General features: G+C 46.8%; 1 protein-coding gene across 1 annotated transcript in view; it reads left to right on the top strand.

Moving 5' to 3' along the window:
- VPS13D (vacuolar protein sorting 13 homolog D) overlaps positions 1-23,621 on the top strand; it is a 3,263,180-nt gene that overhangs the window by 2,066,744 nt on the left and 1,172,815 nt on the right. The window lies entirely within an intron of this gene.

Raw genomic sequence — 23,621 nt, 5'->3', positions numbered from 1 at the left:
TGGTTCGTAACTTTGATGTTTGTGTTATGAGGATAACTGTTTGATGTTGGAATAAAATGTGTATTTACCTTGTTTGAGTAGCATTCATTGACATTAAAGCATGTTGTAAAAAGCTATTATATAGTATATGAACATTAGAATATATATTTGTAACACATGTATAATTTCAATCATACAGCCTCTTATAATAGCAAACATGATCGCACTTGTGTGTCATTTTGGGATTGAAAAGCTAATTCTATCAAATTACCCAATCCAATTACCGTTACGGTTGCTTCATTTCAGTTCCCTCTTTCCTTTTTTTCATATTATTGACATGAAACTCCAGTGTTATCGGGGTTTCTCCCCCTCCTCTGCAACAAAGATGGTTTGTAACTCAGAAGTAATGCAGAGTGGCGTGGTGAATACTATTTTTAGAATTAGCCAGAGCAGGAGTTGGATGCTGTTCCGTATACAACAGACCCACCAGCAGGGCCCTGTCCTTCAATCTAATTCTGCCAAATATGTGCCATAGTTGGAGGCCACCTCCTGTAACCTGTTGAGTCCTGTTATGTCACCCCAGGTAACAGTGTCACACCACTTCCTCTTTCTCAGGCACAGTGATACTGTCTTGGCCAACAAGATCTTTGAGCCTCTTTCAACCTGCAATCCTACAAAGAGAAGGAATTGTGGGATTTTATTGTGGAATAGAAAAGGAGATTGCGCCCAACGGTGGGGGTTGAAGGTTTGTTGATGAAGCCTACATGGACGTAGAGGGACTCCTGGAAAATGTAAGCGCTCAAGGGGGGGTAGGAGGAGAAGGTCGCTTTGCTGCCGGGCCTGGGTTACTCCCAGACCACTACAATGGAAATTCAGATTGCCCCTCCCTCTGTGAGACCATCATCTTCCTGACCCTACAATCAGGGCGTGGAAACAAATAGAAAGGCCTCAACATGGGGCCTTTTTTGACCAAGAGCATCTCCTCTAACCTGGGGCTTCTCTAAGCAAAATGTTGGGTTGGACATCCCTTAAAGGGGAATGAGTCGGTACAGTATTTATCAAATGAATTGCCCCTTAAAGGTTCTAAAATCGTCCACCTCTTTCCAGAGTGATTTAATCGCCTCCTGTCCCAGTTCCCCTTTTATGAATCAATAACAGTCCTCATGGTAATCATTTGCTGAGCACATAATAGCAGACTCTCCCATCCTCAAGGACATGGGCATTTGGAGGTACAAGGGTCCTTTAAATTTTTTCATGCATATTAGAGGGGCACAACATACAGGTTCTGAGCACTTGCAGCAGAGCCCAGAGCATGGAGAGAACTTAAAACGTCATTCATGTTTTGGAAAGTAGAAAATGAGCTCCAAAACACTATAGCCACTTCCTCTGAAATCTCTAAAGTCAACAATACTGTTGAGTCTCGAGCAACTGGACTCTTGGTAGGTGGCAGACCTTCCTTCCCAATCCACCACGCAGACCTCAAATGCAGCCTTTGGAGAGGACGAGGGTGGAAGGGCAGAGCGTGCCGCAATGGGCCTCCTCATAGCTGCAAGAGAAAAGTGACAAGGTAAATGTTTACTCTCCAATATGTGAATTAGTTGCTTGAACTTCCCCCTCCCTGTCACACTCTTCCCTGCCTGTGCCAAAAAGCACAGATGGAAACGGCGAACTGTCCAATGTCTAGAGGCCAGAACCTGTTCCCTGTACAAGGTGAAAAGAAAACGCAGGCATAATGACGGAACCTATGGTATATGAGGAAATACATAGCCCAGAAGAAAACAGGCAATTCAATCCCCTGTAGTAAAAAGGTCCTGGAACATTGAGTCCCGAGTCAATCCTGTGTGAAACCTGAAGGTGTCTCACCCACTAGTCCCCGGGGATCTGTCATCTAGGTGGCCAGGACATGGCCATCGCTTTTGGATCCCATTCCTGGGCGTGGACCAGTATGCGAGGATCACCCGGGTGAGGGGTCTTCGGGGAGTGGAAGTGGGCCACAGGATGGCGAGATGCAGTATCCCCTTCCCTGTAGCACCTTTACTCCATCCTACCAGGTAGGATACTTAGTAACTCAAGACCCCCCCCCCTTTCAGCCTCCCTTCCAAACTCACACTTTCTCACAGACAGTTTACTGTGAGAGAAAACGGACTAACACCCAAGCCGTATACCTGACATGTCACGATACAATGGTCAGGCAATCAATGACCATTACGCACACACCTGACTTCCATTGCACTTTACCACACGGATAAAAGGCGGAGCACAAAAGCACACTCTGAGCAAGGCAAAGCACACAAGGAAGCAGTGGTTCCAAGATGGCAGTTTAATAAAAGGTGAAAGACGGCAAAACTGAAGAGGATTGTAAGGAGGGAAGTGCTCTTGACCTTTTCAACAGAGCACCGTTACTTTCATGTGCCTTCAAGAATAGGAAACATAAGACCAGGAATCTAGGCTGAAGACCACTGCATTGTGTCTCGGAGATTTCTGGGACTCTCCCGCATCGATAGTCAAGGCGGGGAGAATCTTTTGCTGCTGTGGTACTGTCCTTGGCTCCCTACAACAAAGGAGCACAAGTGAAGTCTGCACACTGAGTTGGGGAGACTGATATAGACCAGTCTTTGTTGAAGCCAATGTTGCAAGCGGCAACATTGTATAATGAAAACTGAAGAGAATAGTATATGAAACGTATGTGGCAAGCGACGCAAACACAATCAGCCGATGTGTGATTGAACTTTGAAGCCAAGATACGATACCATATAACAAGTGGTCCGGCACCACATGGGTGCTCATTTAAAAGTCTGTTAGGTATGCAGCTGAAAGGTGGCAAATGTGAAGAGTGATAAAGAATTGTGAAATCGAAGTGGACCTGCAACAGTCAAGCAAAAACCCAGTGCACATTCGAAAGTCTTCGATAGTTGATGAAAGCATATAGGAAGTTGGTACAAGCCCAGCAGAGGGAGATCAGCTAAAAGCTTTTGGTTAAAGCAAGTTTGTGTAAAGTTACGAAGATTATGTTAAGCGATCTGAGCCTGACCGAGGGGAAACCGAGATCTGAGCCCGACTGAGGGGTATCCGGGGTGAACCGTGAGTCACCCGAGAAAGAATACCCTACGAGGAATTGGATTCATATGTGATGTATGAACAATGTGGTGAAAGGATCTGAGCCCGGCTGAGGGGGATCCGAGGTGAACAGCGAATCGCCTAAGAAATTGAATACTTGTGATAATCTGAAAAAAAGGAAAATAACTTGTTTGTCGCATCAGGCCCTCTGAATGAAGACACTTTGAAAGACAAAGAGACTTGGGCACGGAAAGCCCTGATGCTAATGATTGAACTGTAGCCTCCTGCTAGAGAAGCCAGAAACTGTGCTAACCTCTAGTGTACCACCTTGTCCAATGCTGAAAACATAGGGAAGGGAGGCCAACGGCCTGAACATCCTGACACATCATTTTGTGAACACTTCTTTCTTTTTCATAACATTGTTTGTATTTAGAGGTAAGGATTGGAGTTGGGTTTATTAGTATAGGCCCTTTTATTTTGACAAGACACTAAGAGCACTGCGTTATTATTTGATGGTCATAGCTTGCTCCCGTCTGTAGATTTAGGATTAGATGGGTGTTTTTCAAACCCTTGAAATGTAGTCACTTGTCTGTTTTACTGTTGATACTGTGCTTTCCTTACAATCCACACCAGAACAGAATCAGAAAATGTCCTGTGCTCCAAGAGGAGAAACAAAGCCAAAACAAGGATTTGAGAATCCTTGTGTACCACAGCCGAAAAGGAAATCCAGATGCAGTCCGTATGGGTAGCCAAAGTCGAGAACTGATGGATGCAGACACAGGACATTGAGGAAAACCAAAACCAGCTGATGGAAAAACAAAGTTAAATACCAGTAGTTGTTGCTGGAGGTTGAGGAAGCCAGAGATGTAATGCAAAGGAGATCCGAAAGACTGCATTGGGTAGCAATATTACACTGATGAATGCGGGTATTTACTTCTGCATCCCAAAACCGCCACGGAAGTCTCCAACCACCTAGCCCGTACTTCTCGTCATGCAATGCTGCAGCAGTTTAAAACAGTCCTCCTGCCCAAAGCCTGTCTACCACATGGGTGATCAGGATGGCGCTGATGAAAAAGAGAGACCAGACTGGGTACGAGTACTTTTCAGGCTGGCTCGCATGTCTTCTCAGGACGGTCCCCCTTTTAGTCTATCTGATGCTAAAGACCACCACTAATGATCGGTAGTCAAGAATATTGTTCACTTCGTATTTTTGGGATCCCTTAACAAAAATGGGAGTACGCCTGTCCGGCAGATCAGTGGTTGGAACAAATTGTTTTGGCAAGGAGTCATGGAATGTACAATGGATTTTCTAGGCCCTAGGTAAACTCAATCAGTCTGCCTCCAGATTGATAACCACTTAGCATGTGCTTCTAGGCATGCAACGCTGCAGGAGTTACAACAGATAGCTCCTTTTTTCTGTGAATTATGCAGGGATATAAAACTGTGAGTCCTCTCTGCTCATTCATCAAGAAAACCATCCATGCCTGGATATGTTCCACTTTGGAATTCCCTTTGTTCCCCCATTTTCCCTCTTTCTTTTTCCTGAAGTGACTGTACTAGGGGGTTTGGCTTGACCCTTATATGACCAATTTGACAATACTCGGTTGCCTCCACTAAGGCCTTTTGGTACTTGTAGTTTCAAAGACTTTCGACTATGCACAGGATTCAACATAGCCCGCTGCAGGACCACTTCGATTTCTCTGCTTAACACATTCTCCCTGTTCAGGGGGCATCAGTAAGAGTCCCTTCGAATGAGCGCCCACATGGTGCCAGACCACTCTGACACCACGTACATGCACAAAATATACCTCTGTCTTTTCATCTTCTTAAATGTTGCCACTGCAACCTTGAGTTCAACACAGTCTGGTTCCTATCAGTGCTTTCCGATTCACCAGCTGTTTTGAACCTGTTGGCATTTCTTTTGCCGCTGGAGTCAAGGATGGTACCACGATGGCAACCTTGTCTCCCCGCCATGGCTATCAGCGTGAGAGGGTTCCACATACCGTTGACATTCGTCACACCATTCGCCAGCAGCGATTCCCGATTTTATGGTTCTTTTGTCAGAGGCTTTGCGGGTCTGGGTTGAAAAGGGCAAGGGCAATTTCCTCCAATGTCCTTTCAGCTCTCGCCGCCTTTCTCCTCACTTGACCTGCCGTCCTGGAATAACTGCTTTCTCGTGTTGCTGGCCTTGCTCTCATGCTCGACCTTTTATCCCTGTGGGGAAGGGAAAGGGCTGTCAGTTGTGTGTAGTTATTGTCAATTGCCAGGCTCTGCCTGGCCCTCGTGTTGGGACATGTCAGGTAAACGGCCCTAGTTTTAGTGCGTTGGCTTTCATGATGTAAGAAAGTGTTTGTTAGGGAGGCATTGGTCTACCCTGTATATGCACATATTACCTAGCGTCACAGATAGGGGTGGTAAATAATTGGTTACACGCAGACCCCACACTACCACACATCCGCATTGAAATAGAGACCATGCTCTCAGTGCTGCCACTACAAGTCTTGTATGCTACCAAAAACCAATTCCTGACACTACCAAGAATGTCACGCAATATCCGTCACGCCTGGAGAGATGCACACAAACTGGTTGGCTGGAAGGCAAAACCAACACTATCCCAACACATATGGCACAACGCATATCTCCCAGAAATAGTGAAAATTGGCTCTTTTGAACACTGGGGAACAAAAGGGATAACCACACTAGCGCACGTGATCCAAGAGGGTCGCCTCCTAAGCTTTGATACCATGCAAGACAAATTTGGCTTGGCACCTATGGACCGGTTTCGACACGCGCAACTAGCTCACGCCATACGCACCCAGTTCCCAGACACAACAACCATACCCCCTTTGTCCCCCATAGAGACCAAATTTCTCCCGCAACTAATCCTCTCCAAAGTCACCTCCACCCTCTACCCAGTTGGGGCTAAAAAACCGGATAGGCTGAAGGAAAGGTGGGAAAGAGACCTGGGTGATCTGGAACCAGAGGACTGGATAGATACACTAATGTCCCCCCCGAGAGATTGGGATAGTAGCCAAACTCAGACTGATGCAATTCAGAATACTCCACCGCTCATACTACTCACGGACAGCTATGGCCAGACGGGGAGGGAACGAGGGTGAGACATGCATTAGATGCAAGCGAGAGCCGGCCACCTTCTACCACATGATCTGGGACTGTCAAGTATTACAAGTCTTCTGGGGGGATTGCATTAATACAATCTCCACCATCCTAGAGACGCCAATTCCTAAAGACCCCAAAATGAAACTCCTGGGCATCTGGGGAGAAGTGGACCTGACAAAGTACGAAAAAAATGTTTCTTGCAGTGGCACTGGGTGCGGGGGAAAAGGCTTATTGCTGCAAACTGGGGCTCTGCAGACCCAGTAAACACGAACCGTTGGAGCAATGAACTAAACAGATGCGCAGCTCTGGAACGCCGAATCTACAACGCAAGGGGTTGCCCCCGTAAATTTGAAAAGATATGGGGCAAATGGCTCGATGCTCACTGAGACTCATCCCCTTCCCATTTTCTTCTCTCCCCCTCCACTCCCCCCCTCCTTGCTCTTCCCCTTCACCCTCCCCTTAACTCAAGGGCACAAGATGTAACCAGTAGTGCCAGCTATTACGTGTTTCGCGATTGTATCCTTACTTCTTTGTCCTGTGTCGCCTTTGCCTCTGACAATACCGCCATGTTTTTCTGATGAATGCCTATATTTATATCTATGTTGTTGTTTGCTGTTTAAATCCAAATAAACAGAGTTATTAAAAAAAAAACAAAGTGTTTGTTTTGGAAAGGGGGGTAGAGTTTCTGAATATCCTACGGGGTAGGATGGGGAAAAAGCGTTATGAGGAAGGGGGTACCACGTCTCACCCTTCAGTGTCCCACTTCCACTCCCCGAGGACCCCTTATCCAGGTGATCCTCCCGCACTGCTCCACCCCAAAGAACTGGATCCAATAGCGATGGCCGTGTCCTGGCCACCTGGATGACAGATCCCTGGGGACTAGGCAGTGAGACATCTTCAGGTTTCTCACACCTCGCTGGATGTGGAGAGGTTGACATCCAGCAAGGAGGCTTCCTGTGGGAAAATGGTGAGGAAAGAAGATACCTGCCATGCCCTTTCTGCCAAAGATAAGGCAGCACTACAGTATAAATCCCCATAACATAAACTATCCGCTTCATCGACAAAGTCCACGACAACGGCAATGTTAGCGACTCCGTCCACTGCACCATCTACATCAACTGTGCCATTGTGGATGGCACGTCATTTGTCCATGAAACTATCGATGACCCTGTCAACACTTTCCTCATTGACGATGGAAAAACCCATCAAATTCATGTGATCCACACCACCGGCATCCATGTCGATAGCATCCTCGTCAACAACCATACCTTCGACAACAACTTTGTCGACGGAAACACAACCTCAGGCTCAGTCCACGCCATCCATGATTTTGCTGACAACTGCACATCCACAGACTTTGATTACTTCGCTCAGTTCTCCGAAAAGAGCTGCTCTTCACTGTCAAGCCCATGTCCCTCCAGTCTTTCCTGGATCATCATATGTGCCTCTAGAAGATATTTTGAAACAAGTGATTGACAACAAAGATTTTGAGGGCATGTCCACTTTGCAAATGCTGGTGTCAAAAGTACAGACACCAGTTCCTTCCATTCCTCCTTGGCAGGTTCAGCCTCCTCGCCCACCTAAGTGCCACATCATACCCTTCCATCGGTGTCCCCTCATCTAGAGGATCTTTCACGATCTTATCGGCAGGAGAGCCCTCCTCAGGACCCTTCGTCCACTCACATTTTACCCTTGGACTAGTTTGATGATTTAAAACCAGCCTATGGTGAGCCTGAGAAACTTCCAATTACAGATTGTCCTCCCGATGAATTTGAAACATTTCACACCATCATGTCCAAAGCGGCTAACATTTTTGACCTTCTCCCTATAGAACTGAGGATGGATGGTTTCCTCTATAAGAGTAGATAAGAGGTTTGGAAGACTTTAGTGCCTCATACTGAATCACATATGGGAGAACAGCCTGCTTACTATGAAAAACCAGTTTACCAGCCAACCGCTGTTCTCTGTGCGCTGTGCTGCCGGACAAAAAAGGTTGACAATTGGATGCCTTTGGCAACCGAATAATATCCACTACACCTCAACCATCAAGGCTACGTATACCCTCACTATTCTGTCCTGATACGATCAGGAGCTGTGTTACGAGATTTAATCCATTCTCTATTTCTTGCCTGACGATAAGAAGCAAGAAGCCTTAGCGTTGCTACATGAAGGTGAGGCTGCGTCCAACCACATCATCTCACTGGCGATAGACATCGGTGATACTAGCTTTTGTGACATGGGAAATGGTGGTGTGCTGCTTCACCAATGGTGGCTCAAAGCCACAGATATCAGCTGCGACATCCTGGCCAAGGTCATGGGTATGCCCTTTGATGGTGAGGGCATCTTTGGGAAGGAGGTGGACAATATCCTTCAGGTCATCAAGACGGACACCAGTACTGCTCTGTCCTTGGGCACCTTGCAACAATGTGGAGTAAACCAGTCCTTTTGATTCAACAAGGCCCAGTGATTATAGACCACCCGATCGTTCCCAACCATACGAAGTGAATACCTATGCTTCTTGCGGCAACTTCAACTTAGGATCCCAGTTGTGTACGGGCAACCAATAACGCTGCGGGTCCGCGAAGGTGAGAGGCCAACCCTGCAAGCAAATCCAACCACATCATTGGCCTGCCCTCCACTTCCACACCCCAGTAGGGCCGGGGCCCTTTCCTGCTTTCACCATCAATGGTAATGGATTACCACCGACAAGTGGGTGCATTGCCTAAAACGGCGTTACTCTGGAATTTGTATGAAAACTACCCACCACTCCACCTTCCACAAAGGCGGTAGAACATCTTTGCAGTCTACAATAAGAGGATTCCTCTCTCCTTTTGAAAGGGCCAATAGAACAGCTTACCCAGTGTTGTCAGGGCATTCTACTACTCCCTTGTGTAGAAAAAGCCAGACAGCTGGAGACACATATTGGACTTCAGTTTTCTAAACAAGTTCATTTGATTACAAACCTTTCGGATGGTAACACTACAACACATCCTCAAACTGCTGAAAAAGAATAATTTATTGTCGTCCATAGACTTGGAGGATGCCTATTTCTTCAGCGCCATCCATTCCCACCTCAGGAAGTTCCTCAGATTTACTTTGGTAGGACTTCACTACCAGTTCATGGCTCTACTCTTCGTCATCAAGCCTGCCCCAAGGATGCTCACCAAATTCCTTGCTCCAGTGGATGTACACCTCTGGATGTCTGGTGTTCATGTCTAGCCATACCTGGACTCCTGGTTGGTCATGGTCCCCTGTCTCAAGAACACATGAAAACCACAGTGACCTGCCTTTCCTCGTTGTAATCGTCCATCAACTACAGCATGTCCTTTGTGACTCCCCACCGCCAGATCCTGTTTCTGGGAGCACAGTTAAACAGTCTCTTGTACCGCTACCCCTATCTGCCAGCAGGGTCAAGTCCATCCTCTCCAAGGAATAATCCCTGTGACACAGCGGCAAGTTGCATCAGTCCTGAGGATGATGGCTTCTTGTATTCCTCTCATTCTACATTGCCAGCTTCATATGAAACCTGTCGAGGAGTTTCTGGATGCCCTCTGGTAGTTTTTCCTGACCTGCCCATTCCACAATGCTCTACGTTGGTGGTCGGAAGGCACCAACCCGACACAAGAAGCTCCATTAGTGACATCTAACCAACAGATCACAGTCACAATCGATGCGTCCCTGGAGGACTGGGGAGCCCATGCCAGCAATCCTCATGCCAGGGGCCTCTGGCCCGAAGAGAAAACGTCTCGACATGTCAACGTCCTGGAGTTCAGGGAAGTGTTCTGGGCTCTGAAATCCGTTTGCCTCCATCTGCAAGGAAAGCGGTGTGTGTGAACACGAACAGCACAACCACCATTTTCTATATCTGGAAGCAGGGTGGCACCAGATTGCCTATCCTGTCCACCAAAGTGCAATCCCTCTGGAAATGTGCACTCTTTCACAGGATGTTCCTGTCTCTGTTCCATCTACCAGGCAACCATAACTCCATAGCCGATTCCCTCAGCAGGCAACTTAGTTCTTGCCACAAGTGGGAGCTCTTCCACATCTAGAATCTACCCATCGTTCACACATGGGGACACCCTTCTTTCTGTGAAATGCAAGACTCTGCTGCTCCTGCTTGACAACACAGTGGCCATATACTACCTCTTCAAGCGAGGCTATGCATGGTCCTTTCCGCTTTGCAGAGATGAAATGCAACTGTATTTCTGGGCTCTGGAGAACGATGTGTCTCTGATGGCTGTCCATCTTTCTGGAAGAGAGAATTTTACGGCGGATGCCCTGAGCAGAAAGACTTCGACCACTCATAAGTGTGAGCTCTTCCAATAAGTTCTGGAGGAGGTTTTCTCCTGCTGGGGAATTCCTAAAGTGGAACTGTTTGCTTCCTGTGTGAAGAAGTGAAATGCAAGACTGTGCTGCTCCTGCTTGACAACACAGTGGCCATATACTACCTCTTCAAGCGAGGCTATGCATGGTCCTTTCCGCTTTGCAGAGATGAAATGCAACTGTATTTCTGGGCCCTGGAGAACGATGTGTCTCTGATGGCTGTCCATCTTTGTGGAAGAGAGAATTTTACAGCGGATGCCCTGAGCAGAAAGACTTCGACCTCTCGTAAGTGTAAGCTCTTCCAATAAGTTCTGGAGGAGGTTTTCTCCTGCTGGGGAATTCCTAAAGTGGAAATGTTTGCTTCCTGTGTGAAGAAGTGAAAGATGTTCTGCTCCAGGGAATTTACTCAACAGGGAGCTGTGAGGGACACACTGACGGTCAAGGGGACATTCGACCTCCCGTATGCATTCCCGCCAATCCCTGTCATTCATTTCTCAGGAAGCTGCGCCTGTTCAGGTCCATGTTGATTCTATCGCTCTGACCAGGAGGGCATGATACCAGGAGTAGCTGGACATGTCCATTAGCCCTCCCTAACTCGGCCGCAGAGAGTGGATATGCTCTCCCAGTCATAGGGCCGGGTACTCCACATCCGAACCTCAGCAGCCTGATCCTTCATGCTTGTTTTTGAGATGGATTTCCAAAATCCACCCAAGGGTGAATTTTGGGAGGTTAACCTATTATGGTGAACAGGAAAGACACTGAAGTCCAGCCAAACCCAATCAATAATGATTGGTAGCAGAGCAGCATGACTTTGTCTCCAGAGCGGTGCAAGAGTGGTCTAGGTGCACCAATTTGTCTCACACAGAGCACTCCAATAATTCCAGTTAGACAGAGAAGTACGGAGATAACAATCATTTATTAGGCCTTTAAAATGCACACTAAGCAATTAAACCTCTGGGTAATGTGAAGGCATCATGAAGTACGACACAGACAAGAGATATCAAGTTGAACAAAAGAATATTTATCAACTTAAATGTCAGGATGTTTGAAGGCCTAACTTGCCCTATGCTAAGGTGGGATTTCCCTACATGAATAAACCTAAGGAAAGTTTGAGTCAGAGTTCAATTTAGTCTGTGTCCAAAACCTATCCTTGCCATCACAACTACAATAAACCAATGTGTATGGATGTAAAATGTCAAAAGAAACAATGTTCAAAAAAGAGTTCCGTGCTTCTTCCAGTTAACAGCTTTCTCTCAGCTCCCTTCCCCAAACCTAAACATGTTTTCCAAAAAGTCTCAAAGGTATCTCTTCCCAAGTTCAAAATATGTAGTATTGAAACAATTCTTGGGCTTCCCTTCCCCAAGTTCCAAATGTCACAGTTCAATGCACAAAAGGAGTCAAGTTTCAGGATTACCTTCTCCAAGACCTGTACTTCATATTATAAAGTTATCTTCAGGGTTCCATATCATTAATGAAGTTAACTCCCCAACATTCAGTGGTTTAATTAACCTTGAAAGTGCAGTGGCTTCATAAATGCAGTATGCAGTAATGTTAACTAATAGCACAGTTCCATTCACTGTTCAAAAAATGTGCAGTGTTTTCGGTTTAACGTATAAAGTCCATATTCAGTTCGGCGTTCTCTATGCATTGATTGGGCTTACAATCTTGATTTCATTCAGCCCGCTTTGGAATATTTGAGCCTTCCACTTTAAAGAACTTCCCAATACTCGGAAACTTTTTAAACTGTTCTGCTTTAAGAAATGTGACCACTCTAATGCAAAGTATTTCTGATACTTTAAAGTTCTATACTGGAGAAAGCGTTGGAAAGGAGACCTTCGAAAACGTGATTTTCTAATGCACGCAACCACTCTGCTACCAGCTACAACATATCTAAGCACAATGAAAATGTTCTGTCACTTGGGTTTCGCACTTTGGGTTTCTTATTTCACAGAAACTCACAAGTCTCTTCAGTAGCAGTCCTCGCACACCAAAGCACAAGATGTGAAGCTTCTGCTGCTTGGGGTCCAACCTCTGCTCCTTAGACACCCGGGTCCGGTAAACAAGCACTTTACTTGAAAGGGAGAGGAGTAGCCTTTCCACCCGGCTCCCTTATCGGCTGCGAGTCCGCTCTACTGAGCTCTTGCTCCAATGCCAGGCTGTCTCAGGTTGTCTCTCCTTGCAATCCTCAGCGTCTGTGTGCTGTGCACCTTGAACCTTCCCACAGCAGTTCCCTCCAGCGGCTCGCCTCTCTTCACACAAGGTTCCCAGCTGATTAACCAGGCCTCCCAGCTACTGATTGCTGTGCTGCCTTTTCCGCCTCCTTTTCTCACACCTGCAACCCTCTAACAGGTTGCAGGTGTGCTCTCTCAATCAGCCTTGCCTGACCATGATTAGGAGGACATGCCTTACCTTAATACCATCTTGCAGGCATCTTCTTCGTCCCAGTACCAAAGTGGTGAACGTGTGTAGAGTTCATTACTCTGTTGCCTCTTCCTCGTCTCAGTACTGCCAAGTGTTCCACATGATGAATTGACGGGAGCAGACTTAAAATAAACCAAAAATGTCGGGGGAGGGTTCGACCAATCATCACTAGGAAAAGGGGATGCCATGTCTCGCCTGAACTAATCCCCCTCCCAATCCTCAAGGACCCTCCACCCAGGTGATCCTCCCTTGCTTTTCCACACCCAGGGCCAGGATCCAAAAGTGTGATGGCCTTTCCCTGTCCACCTGCGTAGAGGATCCAAGGGGTTTAGGAGTGCGAATACCCTCATGTTTCTCACAGTAAGTATTGTCACACAACTACTATAAAACACATATATGCATTAATTCTTGTGAAACTATGGCTAAAATACTGTTGAAACACTTAAGAAGAACACTAGAATAGGTCCCTAATACTTAGTAGGTTCAGCCTTGAGATGGGTTGGGGCCTGGTGCCCTAAAGTCAGCAGTTCCAGAAGATATACTTTCCGGATTTACACAGGTTTAGTACGTGATTAGGTGATGCCAGTGGTTGAGATTCATGTATTCCAAACATTAGGAGAAATTCAGGTAAGTAACTCTCTTAATCCTATTACACTAGGGAAGGTCCAGGAGGAGTTCCTTGATTAGACCACTTCCGATCTTAGTCAGGGAAGAGAGAGCGATGGGATCAGGACTTTAGGCCCATGTAATCCTATTGATGAGAGTAGGGAGAAAGAGGTGTGTCAACTGGTCACCCTTACTCTGATTTCTCCAGAAATCACTGCAGAGTTTCTGGAATCCGTTGGGGGTGTGTATTTCTTTGCTCGGCCCAGTCAAGGAAGGACTGAAGGTTGGGGGTGCATAGGCCCATTTAAGATACAGGATTTAGTTTAGGCTGGCAGCAGCACCTTTACCACAGTTCCAGGTACTGTCCATCTGAAAATCCTTGAGTTGAAATGAAGCCGTATGGTAAGCAGGAGACATCCAGGCAGCGAAAAAGACTGGATGCAATGGGCATCACCATGATCAGACGGCAACAGCGGATCTTTATTGGGTGGGCAAATTAGCAGGCCCTCCATGACTTTGGTTGGGACTGAAAGGCTTAAAATGCAGGAGCAGGTGTCTTGCAGTAAAAGATGATACTCCACAGGGGTGTGCGCTGCAGGTTTTGGTGAAGCGGAGAGACCAGAGTAAACTTTGGAGTCTTTCCTTGCTGTTTATATACAAGGAGGAAGAGGCACGACTTTAAACCCCCCTTCCTCTCGGAGCTGCTGTGTGTTTTGGTGTGCTGGCAGGTGAAGACCGGGACCAGTAACGCACCAAGAGACACCTGCTGGAGGAATATAGCGCACTGTTTAATTCGTACTTTGCACAGTGAGCAAATCTTCTGTCACTTCTTGGAGTTAACAGCAATAAACCCGTATTATACTTGCACCTCTATATGTGTGATCTACATAGTGGGAAGAACAAAATGCCTCCACTTACAAACATGAATCATATCACTAACTAAGAGATGATGATAGCAATAAACCTGCCTTTACCGCCCTCTCCAAAACCGACGCCCATTTCTGACTTTTTACCCCTCAATGATGTGATCCTTATGAATGAGAACGCCCTTGACATGTCGGAAATGAAAGAAAACAGGCGAATGCAATTTCGGAACATATCCGACAAACCGTTGCTGACAAATTACCAAAACGAAATTGCGTAATTTTTTCCAATAAAGAGGAAGTACTCAGTAAAGGTTTCTAAAGAACCTTGGAAGGTGGATCTTCCACCTGTTGCGCCCATAAAGGCGCTCGACTTGTCAATCTTTAGTGAGTACTCTTCCTCTTCTGCAATCAGATGTTGAAGATAACAGTTCCCTGCAATTCAGCAGCGTTATGCTCCCGATTTTGACTCTAGTCTATCTTCAATGGCTTCATCATCTTTAACCAGACCTCTAATGAAGTCTATGACTCCTTTTATAGCCTATAAAGAGGGGAATCCATCCGCAGCACATTCATTTGTCTAAATTAACCAGCTTCTTTGTATTTTAGTTTCACTTTACGAAAGTATTAAAAACTGAAGCAAACTCAGTACTATTAGTCACTTTTATTTCAATTTGAGAACATTAAATTGCATATGACAGTAAAAGAATTCTTATTCATTAATAAATCCTGTAAAGAAAAGGAACAATCTGTTGGCCAAATAAACACTTTTGGAACAGATCTTGTTGGGGGAGCATTAGCTCAACCTAGACCTATTAACTGGAACTATTACGAGGGCTGACAGGCCAGACTGTGCCTCTCCTCAGATGATCACGGGTGCTCAAGAAAGAAAAGTTTGCACCGAGGAAGCTGATTTGGTGGCTCCACTTAACCTCTTGGAGGAAATTACCCCGGCCCGTGATACATCCTTGGTGGCCGACGTAATTTGCATCGATGATCTGCATGATAGTTCAGTGCCATCTCATAGTGGTCTTCCTACTCTGGTACCTTTGCAAAGGTTATTTCCCATTAAAAAGAAAAGAGAAAACGGATTGGCGTACAAAGCAAAAAGTCTAAAAACTGTCCGAGCAGAAAGCCGAACACTCAGGCTTCCCATCATTTTTTGAAAAATCTACTGTCGCAGTCAGCAGTGAAATTTGGTATGACCAAACAGGTACCGAAAAGATTGACTGCCAATAAAACATCAACAGTGCTCGATGTAGAGGACATAAGTATGCTGAATGTGTCTTTAAATGTCTTGGCTTTCAGTTCAATGGCTCCAACTTCTACCCTGGTGGTATCAGTGGGGTCACTGGTACCTCCAACATTGGCTGCGGCCCCAGTTTTTTTAATCCTTAATGAATCCACCTAATCTGCCTTATTCAACGCTACTGCCCCAGCTTATTCTCAGTGGGGCGAGCAGGCTTTCTCATCGCAGAGACAGGACATAGGGTAGAGGTGCAGGGAACATGTGGATCGATCAGAAAGGACTAGTTTACACCGACCACAAACTGGGATGTAGGGGCTGGCCAAACACAGAGATAGAAATGCTAAGACTAGCTAATTTAAAATAATAACAGAGAGATGAGACACAGGCTTATTGTGCTGAATCCTAATCACTTGTAGGAAGACAACCACCTCGAAATCACCACAGACACACAATAGGAGGGGGCATCTCTCCGAATTACAGGCCTACTAACCACCCCACAAAACTTATAAAAACCTTGCACTCTAAACACAACCACACCTCTCAAACCGCAGCAACCCGCATTCACTTCACCACACTGCAACAACAAACACACTACACAGACCTTTACACAACAGCACCCGACAAATTGAGATCGGATACAACACCAAAAAGCTCTGCAAATTGTGTTAACCAAACTGAAGCTGCCAACAGTACTTGCTCCTCTCCAAACTTTGTCCTACTAACACGCCCCTAACCTTACCCCCCTTCTCTTTCAGATCTGCCAGAGCTCTAGGGGACCACTCCTATGGTGATAGTGTGCGGTATAATTATCCTTTAACATTATTTCAACAGCAGAAAAACTGTCTCGATCTTCACAGCTTTTGTCCACAGCTAAACTGTCTACTTTACTTCCTGCTTTCGAGTTGCCAGCACAAGACTTATCACCTTTAACCACGTCTAGGGCTTCAGGGGAAACACTGTACTCCCTAAATCAGGCCTATGCCTTAGCCTCACAATCTGTTAAGGACTTGCAGAAAATTAATACTACCCAACCATCAATTCCAACAGCCAACGCTTCTTTACAACAGAATAATTCAGCTTCTGTTGTAGCTCCTTCCTATGAGTCTACACGCGCATAGTTATGCCCAAGCCAATCCGCTACAACTGATAATATTCGATTTCACCCCAATTCTGGCAATATTAATTGTTTTTTTTAACAATATATAACAGGGTCTGATCATTAAAATATAGGCAGCACTGTGGCAATGTGCGATGTGGCCCTGGGTGGTAATTATAATTTCCTAGGAAAGGGGGGAGCATGGGCGTGATTCTGAATCACAATGTAGAATTGTTTTTGAAAATGTTATTCCGGAGAACAGATGCGTGAAACTTAAAAGAACAGATATACTTTGTTTGCTTAAAAGGGTGACTAGTCTAGTGGGAATAGCCATGAATGACTTTGATAGAGCACACTTTGTGGACAGACACCGTACTGATAGGTCAGTTGTCCACTTTAATTCTAAGTTGGCCTATGATCTTGTATTACAGGAACTTGACTCACTTAGGATTTATAGCTTTGATTTAATGCTGTATTTTGAAGAAACAAGTCCCACTACTGTAGCCAAAGAGTTGGATAATGTTTATCAATGGTGTGAAGAGATATGGGCCTTTAGATGTATGTTGAGGGTTTCTGAGGAAACTAGTGATTGGTTCTGGTTGTTGAATGCGACAATAAAGAGATAGGGTCCAACCTTGAAACCATGCACTAATACCTGAGACCCCATTCTCCGTTCTTTCATGGAACACACTAGGACACACAACTTATTACAAATCTCAAAGTAGGTTTTTCAATTTTTATCCCATTTTGTTATTTGCCTTCAAGAAATGTGGCTTCTCAAGCCTCCAATATTTGATGGGTATGAAGTTATCTCTCAGGCTGCTAAGCGAGCTGATTTGGAACTACCGCATGGTGGTCTACTCACCCTCATAAAATCTGAAAAGAGCATTTTAGTTTTATCAACCCTGAACTCCTTTTTTGGCATCATGATCGCTCAAGTTCAACTGTTAGGTAGCATGAAGTTGAATTTACTGATAATATATATTGGCACATAAAAATTTCATGGTTGGGTGATTATTTTTTATTTTTTTGTTAAATCTTTTTATTGATCAGTTTTAACACAAACAATGAATAGCTTACCCAATAGAGAGGGCACATTCTCCAATGTTTACCAAAAATCATCCCTTACGTATTAACCCCCTTTTCCGATGTCCAAGGGGCGGGATCTTTACTATGGACCCCCTTTGGCTATTGTGCCATATACGGGTCTCATTTGGTATAAAAACACGTTCCTTCTAACTGAAAGGCTCGTCCCGTAACGTACCCGCCCCCCTGCCTCCAACTTTAATTATCCCAATGGAAAACAACCTCCAGATCCGGGGTAGGACGTTGCAAGAGATGTGTTTGGGTGCGGTCTGGTGTATGCAAGGTCAAGTTCGCGCTGTGTGCAGCGCACCAGGCGTGGTGTATCGGACAGCTTGGTGGGCGCCTGTTGGTAAGTGGTGGGGGTACTTGGGTGAGCACAAACTTGGGGAGATATCGCGGGCGTTGTGTTGTCTATTGTCTCTGAGGGGGCAGACTCTTCAAGGTGGGGTCCAACAGGGTCCAGAATTTATGGGACAGAGCAGCTTTAGCCGGGTTTGTTCTTCTTTGTGCACCGTACTGCAGGGAGCCGATCTTGGACACGAAAGCAGTCAGCTGCATTTTTATGGGCGGTGTTGTGGCTTTCCAGTTTACCATCAACAATATGCACCTTGCGAATATTATTGTGTGTATGGTTACTCACCGGACAGCATCGCGCACACCTCGCTTTCGCCTACCGGCCCATGCTCATCTTCAAACTGCATGACAACACCAAAATACCTTTCCATACCTAAAAGGAAAGAAGCAAGACTTATTATTCGAACTAAGAGGAACATAAGAACTGCATATAAAGACTGTAAAGCAGCAAACCTATGGAGTCGCAGCAGGCCTGGATTCCCACGGGGGGGCTTGCACCAGTGAAGTAACTTGGTCACTGCTCGCCCCCCACATCTACGCGCCCCTGCCACGAGGAGCAGGACGGAGAATCCACCTTTTACAATATTAAGGTGAGGAGAGGGCCCAAGGGGGAGAAAGGAGTTGAGGCCAAGGGAGGTGGGAAAACATAAAGACAATCTGGTATTGAATCCAGCTCTCCTATATTGCAGACCCATCTTTAAACAAAGGCCTTACCAAGGGACCGGGAGAGGGTTTGAGAGTGCAAATCATCCAACCAGGGCTGGGTGGCGTCCCCTTAGATACCAGGTGAGCGTAACAGCGGTAAGTCCCATTTTATCCCTTTTGAATGGCGTGTAATATAGGCGTTGTATTATTTTAAATTGAATTTCCCTATGTTTCAAGTTCAGTGACATTCCGGGAATGGCTCTGTAGAATTGATATATATTCCCTGTCTCTATAGGGGTGTGCAGGCTGCCGCTAGGGCGGAGTTCCTACCCACATTATTCGGTATGGCCATGGAGTAGAAGTCGCGGAGTCATGGATGGGCGATTGTCTGGCACTCAAGTTCCAGTTCACAGGGGGCAGGGGTTGCCTGTCTTGAGGCCTCACTGGTGTGTCGCGTTAGCTCGGCACGGATGGTGCCATACTGCAGCCAGTGGCCCGCGTGCAGGGCAAGTGCCCCTGCGGCCTCCGGGAAAGTGTGTATTTTAGGGCCGTCGCACAGATCCAGGATCCTGACCCATGCGCATCAGGTATCCTGCGGTGGATGAATGGTAGATATGTGGTCGAGTGCAAGTAGGCCTTTCACCGAAATCCATGTGGGCGCAGATTTGATGTCGATACCATGCTGGGCTCAGAGCTTATATCACTGGGCTACTGTCAGTCCCACTACGGGGTGCGAGCTGAGCTGTCGTGGTAGCTTCTTAGGGGGATTGGCCAGGGTATCTAGCAGGAAAAGGGGTGCCAGCAATCCCAGCTCCATCGCTCGCCAGTTGGAGCCGTCTTCCGGGTTTAGCCAAGGTTTGGCCCAGCATATTTGAGCTGCCATGTAGTAGTTCCGCCAGGACAGCAGAGTGATGCTGCTTTCTTGTTTGGATGTGGTGAGGATCCACACGCACGGATAACAAGAAGCATGCATCCACACGCACGGATGCATGCTTTCTTGTTATGCCAGATGAACTTCGAGATTGCGGCATCAGTAGTTGTATACACCTTTGGGTTGGGGGAGCAGGGTAGCATCATCGGCAGGTATGAGTTTGGGCATTGTGTTCATTTTGACAGCATTGATTCTGCATGTCATGGAGAGTGGTAGCGAATCCCATTTGGTGAGGTATGCGCAAATCCGCTCAACCAAGTACAGGTTGTAAAGGTATCTAAGATCCCCAATATGAGTGCTAATGTTGACCCCCAGATACTTAATATGGCCTGTTTGCAATCTAAACGGGTGCTTCCCCTACCGGGTCCCAAGGGATATCCGGACGGAGCGGTAAGATCTTGGATTTGGCCAAGTTGACTCGATAGCCCGCCATTGGTCCGTATTGTTGCAAAAGGAGCCTCACTCTAGGGAGGGACTTGTGTGTGTCCCCAATGTATATGAGAAGGTTGTCGGTGTATTGGGAGACCCGGTGTTCCGTCCCGCCTCCATAATCCCCGCCACTGGGGATCCGACCGCAGTATCTCAGCTACAGGCTCGATAGATAGGTCATACAGGAGCGGCGATAGAGGGCACCCTGGGTGCGTACCTGAGTGTAAGTCGAAGAGGGCTGATGTGCGGCCATTAGTAGTTACCGTCGCTATTAGGGAGAATTCTCATTTTATGGCTAATTTCCCTTACCTATAGAGTCCCCCAGCAGCTTTGCTGGATTTGAAGGGTTTGTTTTTTTCTCCTGCTAAGAGTAAGACTCTTTTTCCCACTCTTAGGCATTTTTGCTGTGTGTGTTCTAGGCTATTTTTGTGTTTAAGGTCTATGGGGTTTATCTCACCTCCATAGGAACCATCTTGATACACATATGTTACACAGCACCCTTAGTGCAGTGACACATGGGTGTCATAGTGACCCCCAAACATAGACTCCATACCCTGGGACTGACTACTGTCTCCCAGGGCATGTAAAGTCCCCATTGACTTTACTAGTCAATTTTTATGAACTAAACCAGTACAACCCATCTTACTATGGAGGTACTGGGAATGGTTAATAGTTTTTCCCTGGTGTTCATTTTCGAGAGGGTACCGTACAGTCCCTCTCTCAAAAGTTTCTGGCTGGTGGCAGTGGTTACTACCGTAAATATTCGACCGCAAATATTTCCCTATGGGATTTTCCCATTGTTCGAGGCTACCACATTTTCTGACAGCCTCTAACATACCGCCGTTTATTTTAGTATTAACTTTACTCCGGTAGGTTTTATTTGCCAGAACTTTAATATAACTTCTTTCTAGTGTCTTTCTCTAAACTTCTAACCCAGGTCGGGGATCCTTTGTTCGTCCTTTTGGCAGGCTTCTGCCAAGAAGCCCTCCTTTTGGCGCCACTGAGTCTGGGGTGGGTCCATTGTGTGGGAGGGGGAGTAGGACCCCTGGACAGGGTTGCTTTAGCAACCCATGTCGCACTCTGTCCTGATAGGCTGGAGGGTCTCCCGCCAAGATGACCACTCCACTGTGTGAGTGACAGCTAGGCTGTCTGAATGGGGATCTTTTTGCATAAAAGCTGGGTCCTGAGGATTGGAAGAGCAAGACGTTGCCACTGGAACTAAGAAGCCGAAGAGGAGAGAAGCCAAAGACCTCTGCAACGACTGAACCACCGGTGAAACCCTGCTGCAGCGTCTCATCACTTTTCTCCACACGACGATAGAAGATCTTCATCTGCAAGAGCCTACTTCCCTTGAGCTGGTGGGGCCAACCAGTTTGCCAATCACCTTCCCGAACCTGCCTTGGTCGAATCGCCAGTGCCCTGCATTTGGAGGCCGGATAGCCAGGCAGCCATCCACCCGGACCGCGATTTAACGGAGCGTACCTTTTATTTTGTTTGGCAGCACCGCGGCTGGTTTCATCCCCGGGTAGTGCAGTAACTCGAACCTTCCTCCACGACGAGAGCCTCTCTTCCTCTGCTGGATTCCCCGAACAGCAGGAACTACCAGGAACAACCGCCACCGCAGGAGCCAGTTCTACATTTTAAGGTACATTGTTCCACCAAGCCGCCCTTTTAGCGTGGTAATGCTAAAGGTGTTTTAAATCCTTTACCTACCTGTTGGGTTGGCAGCCCCCATCTTCTAAACATTGTCTTTCACCTTCTGCATCCACCTTTTCCAATCAATAACCAAGGAATTGACTGCAGCTACAAGAACATTTTGCTCCTGGGCCCTTTGCCCTGTACCACTGACTCTGGCACAGGCCTTTTGACTCTGGCTAAATTTGTTAGAACTGCCTTGTCTAGATTGCTTCTCAACTAGAACTGTGTTGGTGCACCTATTTCTTTTTTTTTTTTTTTTTTTTTTTTGAAAGTGATCAATTCGTAATTTATTAAATCATAAAAGTACAAGTTATAAAAAAGTTCGACAATTATAAAACACAGTATAAAAAATACAAATCCTAAATAGTGACAAACACTGCCTTCTGGACTAGGCTTCGATCCTAATTGATTGGAGATCGGTCAGGCTAAAGAGGCTCAAATTAGCATCTCTTTTTTTAACTTTGTTTATTTTAAATCAAGGCAGAATGATAATTACAAACAATATCAGCAGTGATTCTTTAGGCATATTGATCCCCAGTCTCTTATCCCCCCCCTGGGTTTCCTCCCTCTCCTCGTCGTTCGACCTCACTGCTCCTCAGTTTATGGAGGTGGTATCTTCCCTCCTAGATTGCCCGCTTCTTGCCTCGGCGTCTATGGGTCTGCCTCGGGGGTCCCTTGGTTTTCTAGGATCCAGCGGGCCCGGGTCGGTTTATAAGTCAGGGCGGGGAAGCGCTGGTCGTATTCAAGCACTGGGGCCCAAATATTCCGGAACCTGTGGAGTATTCCCACTTGTGCCGCCGTCACTTTCTCCGCGATCAAAATGTCCCAGAGTTTGGTCCACCATTGGGCTATGTGAGGGCCTTCCGGGGATTTCCAAGTTCGTGCCACCACTGTTTTCCCTGCCAGGAGGCAGTGGGTTAGTAGTTTCGATCTGGGCCCGGAGCGCGGGTAGATCGTGGGGATCGGAGCTCCCAGCAGGACTGGTTCTGGTTCCAGGGGGATTGTCGTTCCGGTAATCTGCGTGATGGTCCCCAGGCATGTCCTCCAGAACTGTTGGATCTTTGGGCAGGTCCACGACATGTGGAAGAAGGAGCCTGGGCGGCCGCATCCTCTCCAACAGGAGTGGTCCACTTGCGGATTTATATGGTGAAGTCGGAGGGGCGGGTAATACCACCGGAGTGTGACCTTATATGCACATTCCCTGTTAGTGATGCAAGTAGATGAGGTGTGTGTTCTGGTCCATATGTCCACCCAGGTTTGGTCCTCGATTGGGTGTCCCAGGTCTGCCTCCCACTGAGCCATGCATCGAGTCTCTACTCTACCGCGGGTGGGGAGGTCTCTCAGTGTGAGTTCCAGAGCGGTCGGGGGGCGTGTCGCTGCTTGGAGGGTCTGGGGATGCGAGCACCAGTGGCGTATCTGGATGTAGGTAAATCTGTCTCTTTCCTGGAGTTGGAATTTCTCCTTGCATTGGTCGAATGTGAGTGGTCTCCCTCCCATGTATAGTTGGTCCACCGTCTCCAGTCCCCCGTTTATCCAATCTGAAAGTTGCGGGGATTCGCTCCCGGTGAGAAAGTTGGGTTGTGAAAGATTGGGGATTGTGGGCTTAGTCCCCTTGGCACTCCCTTCCGTTTTAGTGCCCAGTCCCAGGAGCTGAGGGTGTGTTTAGTTGATAGGAGGAGGTCTCCCAATGTGACCTGAGGGGGGGTGGGATATGTGGCAAGAATCGTAGGGGCAGGGGTGTTCGCGATTGTTCCAGCTCAACCC

This window comes from Ambystoma mexicanum, chromosome 8 (genome assembly GCF_040938575.1).
Source record: "Ambystoma mexicanum isolate Mex_15411 chromosome 8, UKY_AmexF1_1, whole genome shotgun sequence".
In the NCBI taxonomy this organism is placed as follows: domain Eukaryota; kingdom Metazoa; phylum Chordata; class Amphibia; order Caudata; family Ambystomatidae; genus Ambystoma; species Ambystoma mexicanum.
The sequence above is the reverse complement of the archived record's forward strand: the minus strand, read 5'-3'. Positions and strand labels throughout refer to the sequence as shown.